This window comes from Brassica napus, chromosome C1 (assembly GCF_020379485.1).
Source record: "Brassica napus cultivar Da-Ae chromosome C1, Da-Ae, whole genome shotgun sequence".
Taxonomy (NCBI): Eukaryota; Viridiplantae; Streptophyta; class Magnoliopsida; order Brassicales; family Brassicaceae; genus Brassica; species Brassica napus.
Window position 1 is genome coordinate 13,218,191 of NC_063444.1, and position 11,055 is coordinate 13,229,245.

Below are 11,055 nucleotides of genomic sequence, written 5' to 3' on the forward strand. Positions count from 1 at the left end.
TTAAGGGGACATGTATCCTGATTTGCCTCATGCTCTCTGATGATGTGATTCTCTAAGGAGAAAGACAAGTCTATTTTATTGTAATAGATATTGGCACTATTATTTTTATTACACTTCTATTTCATTTTAACCGCGGTATAGATTTATGCACACACATTAAAAATATTAGTTTTAATATTTTCTAAATGAAAACATCATTAGCTGTACACATAACCACATTTCAACCAATAGAAAAATAAGATTGGAGAATATAAAAATCATATTAACATATAATATTAATAATTTTTACATTAAAATTCTAAAACGATATTTATTTTTAAATAAAGTTTTACTTTACAGCGAAAATTAAATTAAATTGAGGGAGTAAATGATTGTCAAGTAAAATGTGCCATTTTGATGTCGAGGAAAAAATTGGCATTATTTTGGTTAAATATGTAATTTATCTAATATTGTATTTAGTAATAGTCTATTCTATCATGATAACTATATAAGAAAATATATTTTTTCATATTATATAAGACAATTCTCTTAAATAACATTTTTTAAAAGTTTTTGTCATAAAAATAGCATTTAAAAAAATAAAATGATCAAAATAGCTTTTTTTTTTATTTTGAAACTTTTAATTTTTAATTTTTATTTTTAAAAATTTGAATTCATCCTCAAAACTCAACCCCTTAACTTTAAACCCTAAGACTTTGATTAGTTAACTCTAAGGGTATAACCACATATTTACCCTTCAATAAAACCTCTTTTGGTCGTTTTCCTCTCTTTGGAGATCTATTTTTGTGAAAATAAACTAAAAATGATATTGTAAAGGAATTTCTCTATTAGATATGTATTAACGAATTTTATATTTGTCATATGTTGAAGAACATATTTTATTCATATAATAATCTATAAAATTTACACCTAAAAATATTAGAAATGTTATATAAAATAAAAACTATTAAAATGTTTCATTCCAATTGACTCAAGCCATATTCTCATAATAGCTATAAATTAATCTATTAAAATTTTATAGATTACTTTTTTTTTTAATCCATGAGACATCAGTAAATAACAAAATTGGTATCTTATCCATGGCTAAGTTGATTTTAGCTACATATTGAATGTTTCAAATTACATATATGGCGGTGGTTAATTGATATTTTTAGGTGATGAAATATTGCATAAAAACAAAATTGAAATTTCGAAATATCCTTTTAAAATACATATTTTAGAATAGAAAGAAAATAAAATTAACCGGTCAATTTATTTTTAGCTTACGGATCATTATACAAAAAAGTTTCAAATATTTATATATATGTTCACCTATAGGATTTAACTAATAAAACGTTTGCAAAGAAAGAATACAATGTCAGCATCTAGATTTGCTTTATTTTGTATCGTCCTGTTTTTTTTTGGCAGTGTTCATCAATGTATCTATTTATCTATCTATTATTATAAATTAGACTTACCTCTCTCTTCTTTGCGCCGTGTCAGATTCTACCGAACCCTGGTGTTGCGACAGGTGTGCAGAAGAAGAAACCGAAGCGTTTCATTAATGTATACATTGTGTTTGGTTTTGGGCTTCGCGAAACAATTTTGTGGGCTTTAGTGTTTTAATCATCAAATCTGGTCCCATAGAGAGATATAAGTATCGTCTTCCCCAAAGTCACACCCAAATCTAGGGTTCATGTTCTTCTTAGATCTCAGACACCAGCGATGTTCTTCTTCGTTCTCTGACATCAACAATGGCGCTTCGAGCTGTTGGGGTGTATATGCTCTTACTGTATGAAAATGTTATTCTGTTCTTAATCTAATGTTCATAGTTAGATTAAACTATTCTGCCGTACTGTTGATTGCTATTCGACCCGGCTCTGAAAATCAAACTTTGTGCTCTCTACTTGATTTCTCCACTAAAGTTCAATATTTAATGCCCAAGAAGAAGCACTGCTGATACTTTTGTACAATCACTTGAGTTTTCGCATTTTGGTGATGAAAGTCTATCCTTTTTGGATTTGGTTCTTGATCTATTTATATATTTGATGTTTTATTCTCACATAGGAAGTGATTTGAGGGAGAAAGGGATGAGAACTTTCCTCAAGAAGGTGTGGTCTGTGGTGGAGCTTTGTCGTACGGAAGTTACGAATTACGATCTACAAGGTTCCACGAGAGTTCATCATCACAACCCTAATTCTAAACCGCTTGAAGGTCTTCCCTTTACTGTGCTTACAGCTCAAACCTGTAATCACAACATGCCGTTGACTGAGCAACATAAAGAAGAAAGAGAGAACTCAGTGAGTTATGTATGATGATCATGAACCAATTTTTGGCGTATTGCTTTTCATGACGACATCCGTAATGAAACGTTTGATGATTCCCAGGACACATGGTCTCTAACTTTTCCTACTATGACTAACTGTTATTCATATATACTGTATTTTTTAAATCTCTTCTGTACAAAGGTTTTGCGCAATGCAATCAATACAGTAGGGACTGATGAAGATGCTCTGACCCGTGTGATTGTCTCACGAGCAGACAAGGACCTGAAGAAGACCACTGAGCCTTATCACAAGAGGAACAATGAGAGTCTCGATCAAGCCATAGCGAAAAAAGACATCAAGGGACTACAAGGCTTTTCTTCTAGCCTTGCTAGGAAACGGAGGAATCTAGAGTTCACCCTCAAAATCAAAACCTGACAAGAGTAGCATTTCTTTCTAATTTCTGCTCAAGTACTAACTAGACCCTGGCGCGGATTTGAATTTTCGTTTTTTTGGTTATTTATTTAACTAAATAATGTATTTCTAATATTTTATGTATTATATTCACCAAGTAAATAATTTTTTTGGCATATTAAATCATCTATTTACGATGAATATTCGATATCATATAAAAATTTGAACAAATAGACGTAATTAGAGAATTGTAGACGATATATAAAAACAATGGTTAGTATGACATAAAAGATTATAAATTAGTTATACATGTTTAAAAAAAATAAAATGATTTTTAAACTTCTATGAAAAATTTAACATATAAAAAAGGGCGATGAATTTGTCATCAAATTGTAAATAATTTCATAATTTTATTAATAATAAATTATTTATAGTCTTTGTTTTTCGTCAAGATAATTAATTATTAAATGTCCATAACTATAGGTGGTTTGAATATTGTACATCGATCGATGCATGATGTAAATTGACTATATAAAACTTGAACATGATCATTTCAAACTAAAGTATAAGTAGGTCATATGCATTTGTTATATTGTAGTTAATATATTTTAAATATTACATAAGTTAAGTGATTCACGTTTTCGTAAAAATAAAATTCAAGTTCATTATTGGGCTGTACTCGTACGTAATAAACTACGTTAAATATGATCTATTTTTAGGTTCATTTAATGACATTAAGTTTAAATTTGATAAAGAAAAACTCATTAATTTAACTGGAAAAGACAAGCATTAAAATATGTAGGTTTATTTAATGACATTAATTTTAAATTTGATTAAGGAAAACTCATTAATTTAACTGAAAAAAAACAAGCATTAAAATAGGTAGTTTAATTTAATTCTCAGTGGCATGAAAGTGTAAATAAATTATAAAACTTAGGGATATTTTTTAATGGGTACTTCTCTTTTAATAATAGAGATAAAATATTTGTTTGATGATGCTTCGTCAACTCAGGATTGCTGTTTAGCTATTCATAATAAGATTGGAATTACAACTTATTTGTTTTCCTTGAATAAAACATTCTTCCAAGCCTTTTAATAAATAAATTCTTCCAAGCTCACATAAGAAACTAAACAAACTCACTGAAGATAAGGTAATTAAATATGTTTCATTAAAAAGTTATATCACTACTCTCTCTCTATGACTGTTGAAACATCTGTTTCCTGTTCTTATAAACTCTCTGCTGCTGTTACTACTACAGCTTCACAAGCTGAAGCACTTCTGGCGATTTTAGAATGATGGGGAGAACTGTTTGAAGCTAAGAAAGCCGAACTATTGCCGTGTAATGAGGCAAATGAGTGGGGAGATGATGATGATGATGATGATGATTGGAATGATGGATGGGAAACGCTTGAGAAACCAGTAGAGGTCCTACTTGAAGATATTGAAGCAGAGAGCCTGACCGGAATCTTGGCCAGGTCTGGCCCGTTTCTTGCACTTAATATTTCTTTGTTGTTACCAGAGCCGTGACTACCTACACAAATTTGAAACATTGGCTTAGGACATATCTTTATTTTCTCATAGGGCATATTACAAAATTGTTATTTAGTTTGACCTATTAGTAAAAACTAAAAACACTTTCTTGAACTGTAATCACTTGAACATAGACTATTATTGATGATTTTATTTTTATGATTAATATTTGATTATGTTATAACATTATTTACAAAAATGAAAATTACTTACTTTCTACAATTTTTTTAATTAACTTAATAGTAAAATGATTATGATATTTATTTGACATATATTATATTCTTCCGTTTCAGAAAAATTCACGTTTTAAAAAAATTGTTTCACAAAAAAAATATATTCAGATTTTCAATTTATTATTTAATGGTAAATTTTAAATGTCGAAAAACATAATAGTGTTTGTTAAAATTCTTGATTAAAAGTTATGAAAATAGTTACACACAAAAAAATAATGTACTGGTAATCAAAATTTCATATATTTTTTTTAGTATGTATAAAAGTCATAAAACATATATTTTTTTGAAATAGAGAGAGTATTAGATTAAATGGTTAAATAATGTGGGTTATTTAATTTTTAAATATTTTTGGATTTCTGTTTGTGATTAAAAATTTTTTTTTTGCTTGTAACCAACATGTCTTTCAATTTTGATGTTCAATAATATGCAAAAGTACGTGTTTTTCTTATTCCATATTCACAATCGCACATATGTGGATCTGTTTGATTTTTGTTGTACTCTTCTCTTTTATATTTTAAGTAGTTTTTTCAATACAATTTTATATTTATTGAATTTTGTGTGACCAATTAATTATGTAAATTTTTTAATAATCGGTTTAAGTTATATATTAATAATACCTTATAACAAATAACCATTTTTATTATTGATATCTTTAACTAAAATACCTATAATCTGAAATAAAATATTTTTTCTCTATTGTATAGTTACTTAAGTAAGGCTATGTCCACTGTCGCAAATTTAATGATTTCTCTAGTGTGTTTGATAGACAGCGAATTAACCACAAGTTCCCATAAAAGCCTCTGTACCCAATAAAACTTCTAAACATATCAAAACCAAGGAATTAACCGAAACCAGATGCATCAACTTATTTTACAGTAAAGCTTAGAAGAATCAGATCAAGACATAAATTGAAGAGTAACAAATGTCAAAACTAAAAATATCCAAAACGTCTACGAAATCAGTAGAAGAAAAAGTAACAGGCTAAAGTCATTGAGTATTACTGTATAAATTTTGGAGGTAAAATCTACACTGTGCAAGTATAATGCCTTTTTGTTTTTCAATCTTAATTTGATACCGACTCGTTGGAACTCGACCCCATCTCGTTTACTTCCTTTGACCCTTTCTTATTATCTTCCTCTTCCTCACTATATTTGCTTTCCTAATTCTCTTCATTCTCATTTTCTTCTTCCTCCTCCATACCTTCTTCTGCAACTTGACCCTCCAAATCACTAGTTCTTAGGCAGAACTCATAAGCAAGTCAAATTATTAGTATCTGCTGCAGGTCTTTAGTGTTTCACCGTCACCAATCTTGAGCGGCTTTTAACCTTCTCTAACTTCATTGTTCTTTGCCTCGATGCTTGCTCCTAAACTTTTCATTGCCTAACTAACAACACTTGAAGAAGTGTGTATAGCTTTAGCTTCATCCATGAAACTAACCTTCTGAAAGAACCATACGTCGTTTGACTCCGCAAGACGTACCCATAGGCCTTCCTCTTTGTGGTAAGGAGAGTGAGGAATAGCGCCTAAAAGTCAATTGGAAAGTTTCAGAGTGATCAAAGCTTGAACTATCACCTTCTGTTTTGCACGTGACTCCTACTTTTAAAAAAGGTATCATTTCTAAACACCTTCTCGATGTCTACAACATTGCTCCCCGACAGCAACCTCTTGGAGGAGTTGAGGACGTTCTTCCAAGTGAAGCTCTTGAAATTCTCAGAATGGTCTAACCTACAATACTATCTTTTAAGCGATAAATTTATTGAAATGACAGAGTTGCAAGAAAGGAGTGGTGTCTTCTGAAGATGACTTCCTCACTGTAAGAAGAGCCTACAAAAAAATAACATTAGTAAACCTAAAAATTGTAGGAAAAGGTTAACTTGAAAAGAATCTTGATACCTTAACAATGCACTCATTTAATCTAGAAGCTTCATCCCCTTGCCAACACCGCTATGTTTGCAAGTACCTGGCTTCGATCAATATCGTCTAAATAATCACACATGTATACCAGTCTATCTGACGCTGATATCAAGAACCTCCATGGCTTGCTTCTGGTTTCACACTATCGCAAAGAGAGAGCGAGAGATCATATTGTAAGTGGCAACATCAGGCAAAACAATCATAATATCAAGAAGTTATGACATCAGAATGTCAGGAACAACACCAGAAACTTGAGGAAACCAAATCTTGTTGACTGACCAGTCCGTAAAACAATTAATCTGGGAAAAACATTTCCTACAATATTATAGGAAAATTCTTGCCACCATTAACACCCCGTTAACCCATTAGTCAATCACCAATATAGCATCTATATGCAATCGATCACCGACATTTCCTACAATTCGGTTCTAATCTGAATCTATAAGCAATTAAAGTAAAAATAAGGCTAACTTTTTCTATAATTGACGCTTTACTTTTCATGTGGTTGTGTTGTAATGGATATTAAGTTGGGAAGAAAGTAATTTCGAGGCCAAAGTGGTTTGTTCTGCTTTGCAATGTTTGAAGTTTTTAACCCTCTTTAAGTCAATTCCTTCCTAAGACTTGCTGTTATAACATCATATTTTCATAAAAATGGTCAGAGAAGAAGGTTTAACAAAAGGTTGACCAAAAAAGGCCTCAAAAACAAATTGGTCGAAGAATTGACGTTAGCTTCTTTTTGAAGAACTTGCATCAGATTTCATGAAATAGTCAGAGTAGGATGAAAGCAAACCTGGAAACGAATCGTCGATCTACCAAGACTTTAAGCACTGCCGCTTCCAATCCACTGATTCTTAAGCGGTAATAGGGATTGAAACTGGGCTCACAAAATCATTTTACAGAGCCTTCTTAGATCTGCAGCAAGAAAATTCTCACAGTATATCAAACGAAATAAAAATTTAAAGATGAGAGATGAGGACTAAAGAGTTACTCGTGTTTTGATGCAGCCATGAAGACCTGAATTAAAGCTTGAGTTAATATCATATCATGAACGCATGGAAGCTTGATCGTCTACTGTTTCGGAGAAAAGATAAAATAACTCACAAGAGGCCCTATATCCAATCGAGAATCTGGTTACGTCCGGTTATCGATCGCATTGTGATCGGGAACACCTCCCCTCGATCTTCTTCCTCCTCATCTTCTTCATCCTCATCTTCGATTCCGTTTCTGCTATTAATCTCCAACCGTCCTCCTCCTCCGGTTATCAATCGCGTCGTGATCGGGAACACCAGGTAACCAGACTCATCAGATACACCTCAGTTGTTTGGCGAGAAATTGTTTCCTCTCCGGTCTTCACCCATCTGAAAATTTTCGAATCTCTGAGGAACCCAAAAAAAAAATCATTTTCTATTTTCAGCTAAAAGAAAAGTAAATTCACACAGATCACCCCAAGAAAAGAAACACAGAAAACCCAGTATAAAAGAAGAAAGATCCAAATACTTTTTTCGTCATAAGAAGATTGGTTTTAAAAGCATAGCATATGAGCAAAACTTAACTTGAATGGCTTCTGAAACTAAATTTTACCTTAGCTACTTGGATGCTGAAAAATAAGTTATATTTACTCGGTCGGTTTGATGAGAAAAGGCCACCAAAGTTTGATTTGCTCGGATATGAGTGTTGTGTTTGGACGATTGTTACTGTTTAAGGTTGTTTCTGCAGGAACAATCGAATGTGGGAGAAAAAGTAGAAGATTAAGAAGAAGGTTATGATGAGGGAAGAGATAGATGGTTGTTCTGGATTCATTGGTGAAAGGTTTTATTAGATAAGAGAAAAAAAAAAGAGAGGTGAAAGAATCGGCAACGCTAAAAAAAAATGGAGAAGTGGAAGAGACAAAACATATCGACACTCGTGAACAGGAGAATTGGTCTGATGGGCTAACACAAAATACCTAACAGACTATGTAGAGGTCCGTTTTTGTGTTGAGTAGATGACCTGTCAAAACGGAACTCTATAATTGGATGATTTAATTGTCCTACGTAGACATGCTGTATGGAGCTTATATATCCCTTTTAATATAATATAGATTATTAGAAATCTTTTGCTATCATCACAACTCTAATTCTAAAATTAATTAATTATATTTCACCTCAATTTTTTTCAATCTTAATATTAATTTAGAGAAAACATATTTGTCATCAACCAAATTCCCTAATAAAATTATTAGAATTAGCTTTTCTCAGTATATTACTATCTATTCTAAATTCATTATTTATATTAAAGACTAAATTTGAATGTTACAATTTTATTTAAAAACTATAAATATTTTTTTTAAGTTAGATATAAACTAATAAAGTTTGGTAATTATTTAGTTTTGTTACATGAAAATATATTTGTTATTTAAGTGGAAACATTTAGTTAAAAACTATGAACATATTTGGCTTGACTAAAGATTTTTTTTGGCTTATGGCATCAAAAGAACTTCGCACGGCTCTGGTTTTACCGAATCAAATATCTCAGTGCCTAAGTGTTGTTGAAGAAAAGTTAAAGCAACAAAGCCTTCCAGAGTTATAAATTCAGCAAATCTGCAATTAGCTAATTAAAAATTTTGAATCGACAACCTATTAACACTAAAAATGCATCATATGTCGTATAATATTCATATAACTATAAATACATATATTAAAATATCAAAATCTAAATATGCGCGGACCGGACCTAGTATTATATATAGTTAACTTTTTATCCAATATTTTATCATCATACCTTTAAAAACATAATCATTTTCTTTATCATTTTTAATTTTTAATTTTAATTATACAGGTGCTAACTTAAAAGTTGATGCTCGGGGACCATATTGCTACAGAGAACATGATTCTAAATGGTGTTGTAACTCAAAACCAAAACAGTGCCGAAGCATCAAAGTAGAATGTGACGCCATTTGTAAACCCAAACGCCATCTTTAAAATTTCCAGAAGAAAAGTCTATAATTATATATTTCAAATATTTCCGTATTATTATTATTCTAATTAAATAATAAATAGCAAATCGATATCCTGTTCTACAGAAACAACTAGTGTAGTCTGCTAAAACATTTTTATATTTCTTTGAATGCTGAAATTGTTTTTTTCTCTGACTTACTTTCGGCAATTGTATTTAATATATATATATATATATGTTTTAGATAAACAAGAATAAAATCATAATTAAGTACAATTTTTTTTGAATGATGTAAAGACTCGGCTGATTGAATAAAATAAAAAGATATAACTTGGAATTACAGTAGAAACTCTATATATTAATATTTAATTGATTAATAACTACAAAAATAATCAATTTTACCAGCTCGAGGTAGACTGATTCAAAAAGAAAATAATTTGATAAGATATTAAATATTTTTTAAAAAAAAATCTTATGCAAGTATATAGTCATATTAAAATTATAAATTAGCAAGTAATATATAAAAGTTGATATAAATATAAGTAAAACACTGCATTATTTGTTTTAATTGCAATGAAGTCAAATTATAACTTTTCTTGATACTATAAAACATATTATTATTATTATTATTTTATCATATTACATCTAAAACACATTTAATTAGTCATATCATAGGATATGGAATTCATTTTTTCTTTTAAGAAAACATATGCAAGTGAGAAGCCAAGAACGTGATCAATGAAAAAAAGGTTTGAGAAAGAAAACAGGAAAGCCACGAGTGTCTCGACTAATGGCCGCATCACTTTCTGTATATCGTAGACGTAAACTGGAAGAACATGCGTCCTTAGACCATACACGGAAACTGTTTGACCCTGCATTTAGGCTTTTCCATGGTCATGATGATGTTGTCTCGCTCTCGGACAGCCCCTGTGCTGGAGCGGAAAAACCTAAGTTTTCCTCTCCTGCATTCTATCCACTTGCTGCTAAGGCGGCGACTACTAGTCTCTCATCCTTTGGACATGGAGGGCCTTTTGGATTTGATGCCTTTTCCGACATGTTTAAGAATCAAGAGAAAAAGTCAGACTCATCCAAAAAGAAAGATTCTTCCTCTAAGGTAAAGCTTTTAATGCTGTTCTTGCTCAACATGTTTCTATGTACATTAGTTAAAGAACATGAGATCAAAACTCATCAAGAACGCCTGAAACGTGATAGATAAAACTCTTGAGATCAAAACTTAAGATCTGTAGCTCAGAAGAATCTGAGGTCGACAGGACAAGATAAATAGATGGAAGGTGCTGTGATAAAGTGGTGATGAAATGGAATCCCATGTTGCTTGAAGTAGCAAGTCATTTGTCTACATGAACAGCTAGTGTTGTCTGCTAAAATATTTTGGTTTCTTCTTCGAAGAGCTCGATATATGTATAGTTGTTTCTTTCCTTGTTCTGGCCATTGTATTTGAAACTTCTCAAAATGTTTGAGAGAGGTAAGAATAAGTGTTTATAAAGTGACTGTAACGTACAATGCGTCATTTTGACATCCAATAAAAAAATTGGTGTTAGTTTTAATAAAATAGTAGATAATGATCCGAGCCACTCGGTGTGAAATATATATATATATATATATATAATTTATATATATATATATATAATTTGTTATTATAGAAAACAGTGAGAAAGATGCAAAAAATGAAACTTATATTGTTTTTTCTAACTTTGTACATACCAATTGCAAACGAAACGTACACAAATGACAATATATGTAACTGAACTTTAAGGAATGAAAAATT

General features: G+C 30.8%; 2 long non-coding RNA genes across 7 annotated transcripts; one reads left to right on the forward strand and one right to left on the reverse strand.

The window, feature by feature from the left end:
• The first annotated feature begins 1,615 nt into the window (after positions 1-1,615).
• LOC111202224 lies at positions 1,616-2,840 on the forward strand. 2 transcript variants are annotated; one of them, XR_002655099.2, is made up of 2 exons: positions 1,616-1,771; positions 2,047-2,840. It is a non-coding gene; the product is annotated as an uncharacterized LOC111202224 (long non-coding RNA). The 2 variants fall into 2 exon arrangements; XR_002655100.2 differs by having other exon boundaries at positions 1,626-1,771; positions 2,051-2,840.
• A 2,470-nt stretch (positions 2,841-5,310) lies between these two features.
• On the reverse strand, positions 5,311-10,801 carry LOC106375815. Of its 5 annotated transcripts, XR_007317878.1 has the most exons (6): positions 7,917-10,797; positions 7,437-7,711; positions 7,324-7,349; positions 7,126-7,247; positions 6,315-6,477; positions 5,311-6,245 (listed from the first exon to the last, which is right to left on the reverse strand). It is a non-coding gene; the product is annotated as an uncharacterized LOC106375815 (long non-coding RNA). The 5 variants fall into 5 exon arrangements; XR_007317876.1 differs by having other exon boundaries at positions 7,126-7,349; positions 7,917-10,798; XR_002654832.2 differs by having other exon boundaries at positions 7,324-7,711.
• Between the last annotated feature and the right edge of the window lie 254 nt (positions 10,802-11,055).